Source organism: Adiantum capillus-veneris, chromosome 11 (genome assembly GCF_014529385.1).
Source record: "Adiantum capillus-veneris isolate H3 chromosome 11, ASM1452938v2, whole genome shotgun sequence".
Taxonomy (NCBI): domain Eukaryota; kingdom Viridiplantae; phylum Streptophyta; class Polypodiopsida; order Polypodiales; family Pteridaceae; genus Adiantum; species Adiantum capillus-veneris.
This window is the reverse complement of record NC_140941.1, coordinates 107,348,484-107,357,252: the sequence shown is the minus strand read 5'-3', so window position 1 is coordinate 107,357,252 and position 8,769 is coordinate 107,348,484. Positions and strand designations below refer to the sequence as shown.

At 42.7% G+C, this 8,769-nt stretch overlaps 1 pseudogene; it reads right to left on the bottom strand.

Moving 5' to 3' along the window:
* Nucleotides 1-471: 471 nt before the first annotated feature.
* Nucleotides 472-1,753, bottom strand: LOC147447796 (uncharacterized; annotated as a pseudogene).
* Nucleotides 1,754-8,769: the final 7,016 nt, after the last annotated feature.

Sequence of the window (8,769 nt, the reverse complement as noted above, 5' to 3'; positions counted from 1 at the left end):
TCGTTGCTATATAGTGATGCATAAAGCTACGCAGATAGAAATGGTTACAGACTTCCTATAGAGACACACATAGCGACGATGCAGAGCCTTATATAGTGATGCTTATAGCGACGCGCGAGAGTAAAACTTTTTGGGTGGCAAGGCATTGAATGCCCTTCCACCCATCAACCATATTGAATGTTTCAATAATAGAGTAAACCTAAATGAATCCAAGCTAAGCCCAGATTCACCTTTGAAAGAAAGTGCAAGGTATAGACCCAAAGTAGTCACCCACAAGACAATATAACCATTAACTCCATCATGCATAGTATTGTTTGCAGAATAAAGATACAAATTTGACAAAAGTAATTGGACAAAACTAAATCAATGACAATTGTACACATCATAGGCAAAATCACTTGATTATTAAGCTCGTACGGTGTGAGGTCACGTCCTGTCATCGACCACTGTCAAAAACATACAAAGAATCCATTATGTTAGAATTTCAAAGTACAAATAGACGTAACTATCAAACCTAAAGAGCAATGGAAAAGAACTTATAAAATAGGTCTCAAATGATGTCCACTCGCCGCTCCCCAAGTGATGCGAGCTCCCTGCCTCTACTCGCGCTTTGGATGCCTCCTTTTGTTGCTTCCACTTGTGAGGATTCTCGTGTGTTGCTTGTTTTGCATTCTTCCAGTCTTCTTTGGCCAGTCAATCTGGTTTGTTTCACCTATGCTTTATTTCTTTTTGTACTTCAGAACGCTTGTGCTTGTAGTATTCACGCATTCGAACCTTCATCAGGTCTTCATTGAAGTGCTCATCCCGCCTTGACACGGGAAACTCTTCATGCAACATGCTGATGAATCTGTCTTTTAATTCACTTGGCACTTCACTCCAGGTGTTTAGCCCAGGGAGATCACCTAATAAAAATGTATCCTATCACGTGAGTTCAACAGAAAGGTATTTAAAGTTCTTGAAATTTATAGAAATATATATATAGAAGTGCATTATTTTTTCAAGTTTGAAAAAACCTTACAGATTTAAAAAGAAAAGAGTACATCATAATCTTAATAAAACCCACAAATAAGGGGTTTTACAAACATTTCTTGAACGCAGGTGATATGGTAGTTTTACACATAGTGAACCCCCCGGGGTGTTTAGTATTGTAGTGTCTACACACCTGAGATCAAAGAATGCGCATGCACAAGATCACCTTCTTGCCTTCGTCATCCAAGATGATGTTGACCAAGTACGGCAAGCCCTCTCGTTTGTGACGCGTGAACTTGGGTGTCTTGGAAAGGGTCTCTAGTGGTGTCTCGATGAGGATATGGACATCAGGTGTCTCCACTGGAGTCTGGGCCCTGAAGCGAAGAGTGTCGATAGGGGTCTCTCATGGAGGAGTAGCTAGTGGTGTGTAGCCAGGAACGGCCGATAGCCGCACAAAACCTAGCGTAGATGGCGATGCCATGGCTGGTGTGGGGGCAGGCAAAGAAGAGGAAGGTAAGGAGCCTCATCAAGCACGAGGTGGTGTCAAGGCATTGGCGGGGGCATCCCCACAGTAACCGCCACCACCACCACTAGAGCGTCGATGCCTAGACAAGTGTGAAGATCATCTCGTCAACATCGAAGCTTCAGAGCGCGCTGAATACTCCGAAACAGAGGGAGATGCTGAAGGAGTGGAACAACGTGATAGTGCTCCAGAGCGATGACGGTCCTTGTATCACCTCCTCTATTGGGGTGACAAAGAAGAAAGAAAGTCATCATCATCCATACCTGCATTAAACACACGAACATTTAATCTTAATATTGAATGGAGAAGAAAACATGGAAAAATTATAATCTATACTATAGCTAATAGGGAGAGGGATTCTTGTGTATAGAGAGAGAGAGAGAGAGAGAGAGAGAGAGAGAGAGAGAGAGATGGACAAAACCCCTTTGCCTCTTCACTAACTGTAGCAATTCACAACATCTTAACATCTCTTCACAGCAGATCCTTGTTCGAGGGATTACTTATCACCGTTCGTCTAACTCTAACTTTTTTCCGTAATCCCAAAGGTAGACTTTAATATAAAAACTAAATCCAAAATCTAATCTTTAATCTAACCTAATTGAATATATAGTGATTCTGAGGTGATTGAACATGGTTAGTGGGTGAGTTAATAGGTGTGAGATTCTGATGGGAATATACATATTGTTGTGTAACTAGTGTTTGCTTTTTGGGCAAAGCCTTCATTGACATGCCCTAAAATCTAACCTAAGTCTAATCTAATCTTAAATCTAACATAAATCTAGATCTAATCTAATCGATCTTAAACTCAACATAAACCTAAATCTAACATAATCTTAAATTTAACCTAAAGCTAAATGTAATCTGATGGCGGGAAAAAAGAGCAGTGCAATCGGGTGGCCTCTGTACTCGTGCACACTCCACAAACCACGCCTCATGCAAACAAGCAAAGAACAAAACAAAGGGGGCACCACCCTAAATTAAGAGGTTTAGGGACCTCACACATAGTGCACATAGGCAAGTGAGACTTCTGGCATTGTGATGGCATCAAAACATATGGCAAACACATAGAAACGAAGCTTAGGGACCTTATGTAGCATATATATACACAAGACATCAGCTTAACAATACAACGGCATCTGATCATACATAACAAGGATATAGAGAAGCAAGCCAAGGATGGCATAATCCCTTGTCAAAAACAATCAACCTAGCAAGTAGGTATGACCCTACTAGCAACACATCAATACCTTATAGAATGATGGCGAGGATGGTGGCCATGGAGCACGAGAGGAGACTCCTTATTTAGGTTTTAGGGCTAGTAATGTAGCATACTAGAGAGAGAGAGAGAGAGAGAGAGAGAACGAGAGAGAGAGAGAGAGAGAGAGAGAGAGAGAGAGAGAGAGAGAGAGAGTAGAGCTCCATCCATAGCTCCTCGTTGTGAGCAATGTCGTCATAGCTTCATTGCTTGGTGAAGTGGGTGAAGTGTTGGTTTTGAGTGAGTGTTGGTTTTGAGTGAGAGAAGGCCTCCTTATATAGGTTTCTGAGAGGGTTTAGGATTAGGGATAAACATGCTTAAATCCGTTGATTGGGGTTACTTTTTTCTTAGGGTGGTCAACAGATTGAGGTCACCTGATATGTCACCATCAAGATATTCTCTAGAGTGATGTGAGAGGGGAGGGTAAATGCTGATTTTTTTGATTGTGACACATGGGGATAAGGCCTTGACCAGCATTAGAGCAGGTGAGGTGGCTGTTGAAACTGGAGGTTCTGCACATGTCAAGGGGGGACCTGCTGGGTCCTCCTGAATATCAAATTCTCAAAAAATCCTCAACCATGGCTTCTTTTGACATGTGTTCTTTGAAAAAATCATCATGTCTCTTTTCAACTCAAAAGTCTTTATCCCTGTTGACTCACCTTTACCATAAGATTTTCCCCTTTTCTCCTCCTGTAACTGGATTGTTGATGCCCAATCACTGCTTCTAGTAACAGTGAACTGTTACCTACCAAATACTTATGGTGCAGTAAAAAATATTTACCATGGGTAAAAAAAGTTACTGTAGATAAAAAGTGATTTGTATTTACCATGTAGGTGAAAAATATTAACTGTAGGTAAAAAAATATTTACTGTGGTAAAAAATAGTTACTGTCGGTAAAAAAGTGAAAACGGAGTATGCTGTGCTGTGAGTCCACACGAACATCCTCGTGTAAATTTCACTAGAAATTCACACCTAGAATGGGCTATTCTGTAAGATATAGGTTGTAGGCATGCATAAGAGCTCGTTCCCACGTATCTTCTGTCCATGGCACTTTTTACTCTTTGGTGCTTGTGAAGTAGATTTTTCTTCTCTTTCGAGATCCATTGGACTAGAGTATCCTCATCTCCCCAACAACTGACTGTGCCTTTTTTGCATCTTCAGAAGGGGTCCTAAAAACCATGCATCATATAGCCCTCCCCCTTAAGCTAGAGGTATTTGATGCCTCTAGCTGTAGGTTGTGCTACAATAGGGTTCTCTTGAATACTTACCCACCTGGTACCAATTGAATTTTCCATGTTACTGCTTTCTTGGCTGATGGACCCTGTTTAGTCCTTTCTGATGAATAAGTGTATCCATCCATGACTAACAACTGGTCTCCTAGACCCTTGAAAGCCATGCCCCATCCATTGTCAATATCCACTTTCACTGGTAGCATTCTCTTTTTTCTTTTTTTCTTCTCTTTTTTCCTTTTTTTTTTTTTTTTTGAAACGACTATGTACATGATTGTTACCTTAGTTGGAGCTCGAATATGATGAGCTCTCCTCTGAACCATCCTTAGCATTGATTTCACCAGCATATGGCTGTGAAAGATGACATTGGTAGGCCTTCAATCGCCAACCATTTACCGGGGTCTGATGTACCTTACCATCTAGGTCACCTAGTTGGTAACTACCATTTGAGAACCTCTGTATCACTACAAAAGGGCCTTCCCACTTAATCAAGAACTTACCATCCTTCCTGTGATCAAAGCGATTGTCGTATCTGAGCACTAAAGAACCTTCCTTGATACCTTTCTTGACAAGGTTGCGATTGAACTTCTTTCGTTTCTTCTCTGCCTGGGCTGCATAGTACTTCACTGCTGACTCTCGATCTAGCCTTAACCTCTCCAAATCGATGATTCTTCCTTCCACCTGCTTCTCTTAACTATCTTCTTGATGTGCTTTTAGAACTCGGAGGCTCGCTAGCTCCACTTCTATAGGCAATAGTGCCTCTTGCCCGTAAACCAAGTGAAAAGGTGTATACCCCAAGGATGTTTTAAAGGATGTTCTGTAGGCCCAAAGTGCTGCATCTAGGTGTTTCTCCCATGCCTTAGGATGTAAATGCACTTGCTTAGTGATGATTTTACATATAAGACCATTTACCTTTTCCACAAGACCATTGCACTGAGGGTAGTATGGTGTAGAGTGCGTGCACTTGATTTTTAACTTGCTCATCAATTGCCCGACTAAATCAGCTCAAAATCCCGGTCCCCTATCCGAGAGAATCTCCAAACGTGTGCCAAAACGGCAACAAAGGCATTCAAAAATGAAATCACTCACGTCCTTGGCTGTGATGCGCTTTGTGGGACGAGCTTCTGCCCATCTGGTCATGTACTCCACCCCCATAATGATGTATTCCTTCCCTGATTGAGTGTAAGGTAGTGGCCCTATTGCATCTATCCCCCATTTTTCAAATGGCCCATAGGTTTTGATTGGATGCTGATTTTCATGGGTAAGACGCCTTGGTCCAGCTTTTTGGCAAACCTCACATGTGCGGCACCAATGTTGTACATCTCGATGGAGGCTTGGCCACGTGAACCCTGCTTGTAAAATCTTTCTGCTAGTAATCTCTTGTGCAAAGTGGCCACCACACACACCTTCATGACAACTAAACAAAATATCCTTTATCTCTTGGGATGCAGGAACTCTCCTTAAGACAGCATCTTTCCCTCTACAATACAAGTCCTCATTCACTAAGCTATAGCTGGTAGCCTTTTTTGCCAACCACCTACGTTCACTTTTACTCATACCAGAGGGTGCTTCACAATGCTCAAGAAAGTAAAGTAAATCATGCAGCTCCTCCTTTCCCTGGTATAAAGGACTTTTCACAAGGATAGCACCTACTATGAGAGTTTGTAGTTCTTCACCTGCTAAGGCATCTGCTTCTCGATTTTGATCTCTAGGTACAAAGTGCACTCGAACTTCTTTAAAACCCTTCAACAAGGCCTTTGCTTCCCTCATCTTAACAGACAATTTGTCATTTTTACAGGCCCATACACCAACCATTTGCTTAACAATCAACATGGAGTCACCAAAAACATTTAGCTTTGTGATGCCCTGAGAAAGACAACATTGCAACCCTAAAACAAGGGCATGGTACTCAGCCTCATTGTTAGAATGAACCTCTTTTAGATGAAACCCTTTTGCAAAGATCTTCTCCTTCTCTGGAACTAATATTACTATGCTTGCTGATGCCTTGTCTTTGGTCCTCTTGTAAGCCCCATCAAAATACAAACTGTGTGCTCCCAGTAGAACTTCAGGCTCCGGGATAGGCGGTACCTTACTAGGTGACTCTTTCTTGGCCTTCTCATAACACCTTTGTGTGAGGACATCTGCCAAACAAGCACGGGTGGAATCCTCTACTTGTAGTGTGTAGTCAAACTCTTGAAGCTGCACCACCCACTTTGCTATTCTTTGAGACAATTCCATGTGTTGTAGGGCATATGGAAAAACCTCCTCAGTTGTGATCACCACAAATTGTCTCGGAAGTAAGTAAGCCCGAAACTTCTCCACTGCAAACTTAAGAGCTAGCACCAATTGCTCAGTTGCGCTGAAACCCTTTTCAGCAGCTGTCATCACACTACTAGAGAAGTAGACTGGTCTCATGAGAGATGTCTTTGGGTCTTTTTGCATCAAGACAGCTCCTAGAGCTTATGGACCTACACTAGGATTTACATAGAATAATTCACCCCATGTGGGTTGTAGGACGACAGGCAATGAGCTCAAAATGGTTTTAACTTCTTGAAAGCACCTTTCACCCTCCTCACTCCATGTCAATGTAGTGTGTTTAGTGAGCTGCTGCAAAGGATAGATTTCCTGAGAAAGGAGATGTATGAATCGTCCCATGTAGCGAACCTTTTGAATGAAGGAGACTAGTTGCTTCACGTTTGAAGGAGTAGGTAAAGCTAACAATGTCTTTACCTTTTCAGGGTCAGCCTCAATACCATCTTGAGACACAACATGGCCTAGTAGAGTGACCTTGCTCTCACCTATGTGGCACTTGTCTTTATTCAATTGCCCACCCAATTGGGCCAGACGGGTGAAACCTTCATCAACCTTGGACAGATGTACTTCCCTAGAGCTGTAAATGCAAAAATCATCAATGAAGACTCGCATGGACTTACCAAAGTAAGGTTGAAACACCAAGTTCATAAACCTCTGGAAAGTAGCTAGGGCATTAGTTAAACCAAAAGGCATAACTCTATAAGCAAAACACCCCCAAGGTGTTATGAAGGTAGTCTTTCTTTGGTCTTCATCTGCAATTCTGATTTGGAAGTAGCCTGAGTACCCATCACACACTGTGTACCTTTCATGACCAGCCACTTCATTTAGTATTTCATCTTGAAAAGGCAAAGGAAAATGGTCCCTTTTTGTGGCTGCGTTTAGAGGCTTGTAATCCACACATACCCTCCACTTCCCATTTTTCTTTGGTGCTACCACAACTGGAGACACCCACTCAGAATCTTCCACTGGGTAGATAAATCCTGCTTTGAGTAATCTTTTTACTTCTTTTAAGAGTGCATCTTATTGCACTAGCCCTAATCTCCTTAGCCTTTGCACCACTGGTTTGGCACCTTCCTTTAATTGGATATGGTGTTGGGTTAACGTGACTTCTTTAATGTGCTCGTAATCAGTTATAAAGAGGCCAGGATGCTTCTTTAGTACCTGAAAATAGGGTTCTCTCTCTTCTTCTAGTAGGTCCTTAGCTAGCATCTCCTCTAAGCCTGTGGCTTCTTCCTTGTTTAGAGAGTCTTGACCACCTTCTCCTTCTGGGTTTCGCAGTATTATACCCATGACTTCCAAAGAGCTAGCATCCTCCTCAGATGACTCATCCTCAGATGACTCATCCTCAGATGAAGAGCAGCTGCTTGTGCTCCATTCATCCATAGAAGTCTCCATCTCTAGGTCTTGTTGTCTACCCTGCTTCATGTCATACACAATTTTTTGTTGCTTGCCACCTACCTTATGATTTGGTCGCAACTCAAGGGAACCTGTCTCCCAATCTTGCCTAGCTTTCATAGCCATAAGCCAAGGTCTTCCAAGGATTAGCGGATAGCCCTCCCCCTTAGTTGGGATCACATAAGCATCAATTGAGATTGCCACACCAAAAGCTGAAACCTTCACTCCATTAACCTTTCCCACACAAGCCACCTTTTCATTATTTTCCATCTTAGCTTGTAAGGAAGTTTGCTCGTTTACTTCCAAACCCAACCTGTGCATTAATTTCTCTGTCATAACACAAATCTCAGCTCCACCATCTACGTACACATTGGAGACTCGCTGACTCTTAATCTCTGCATCAATGACTGGCACGATATCCTTCATGCCTCTTGCACTAATAGACCCAATTGACTTTTCCTTAGCCCTCCTGGTGCCGACCATCTTAGACTAGGTTCTACGCATCTTTGGGGAAAGGTGGAGGAGTTGCTGCCATGAAATCTTTGGTCCTTGCTTACTCACATCTGCTACCAGGTCGTAAGGTATGGATCCTACCCCAAGTGGAAAGTCTTCTACTCCTATGTGCCTCCTTGACCTACTCTTCCTTTTCTTGTCTCCTATCACTTGGGAGGAACCCTCATTCCCTTTATCCGGCTCTGAAGCTTCCATTTCATCAGTTCTTTGTCTCCTAACTCTCTTTATTGGCATGGCAACAACTTCCTCCATTTTTTCTTTCCCTTTATCCTTACCATTGTCAAGACTTATGACAGAGACAGCCCTATCCTCCCTCCCGATGGTAGTGGAGGGATCTCTATTGGTGCTTGTGGTGGTGGAGGAGGGGGTCTCAATATTTGGATTGGTGGAGCCACGTGTACATTTTGTCCATTTAGTGGCCTAGCTCGAGGAGGAGTGACTTGCTGGCGAGGAGGCCGTCTTTGATTACCATTTCCTTGATAGCGTCGTGGATGGGGGCAATAATACATGCCGTGACCTACCTCTCCACAGTTGTAGCAAATGTACTCACGTGCTTGCCTTTGTCCTTCTT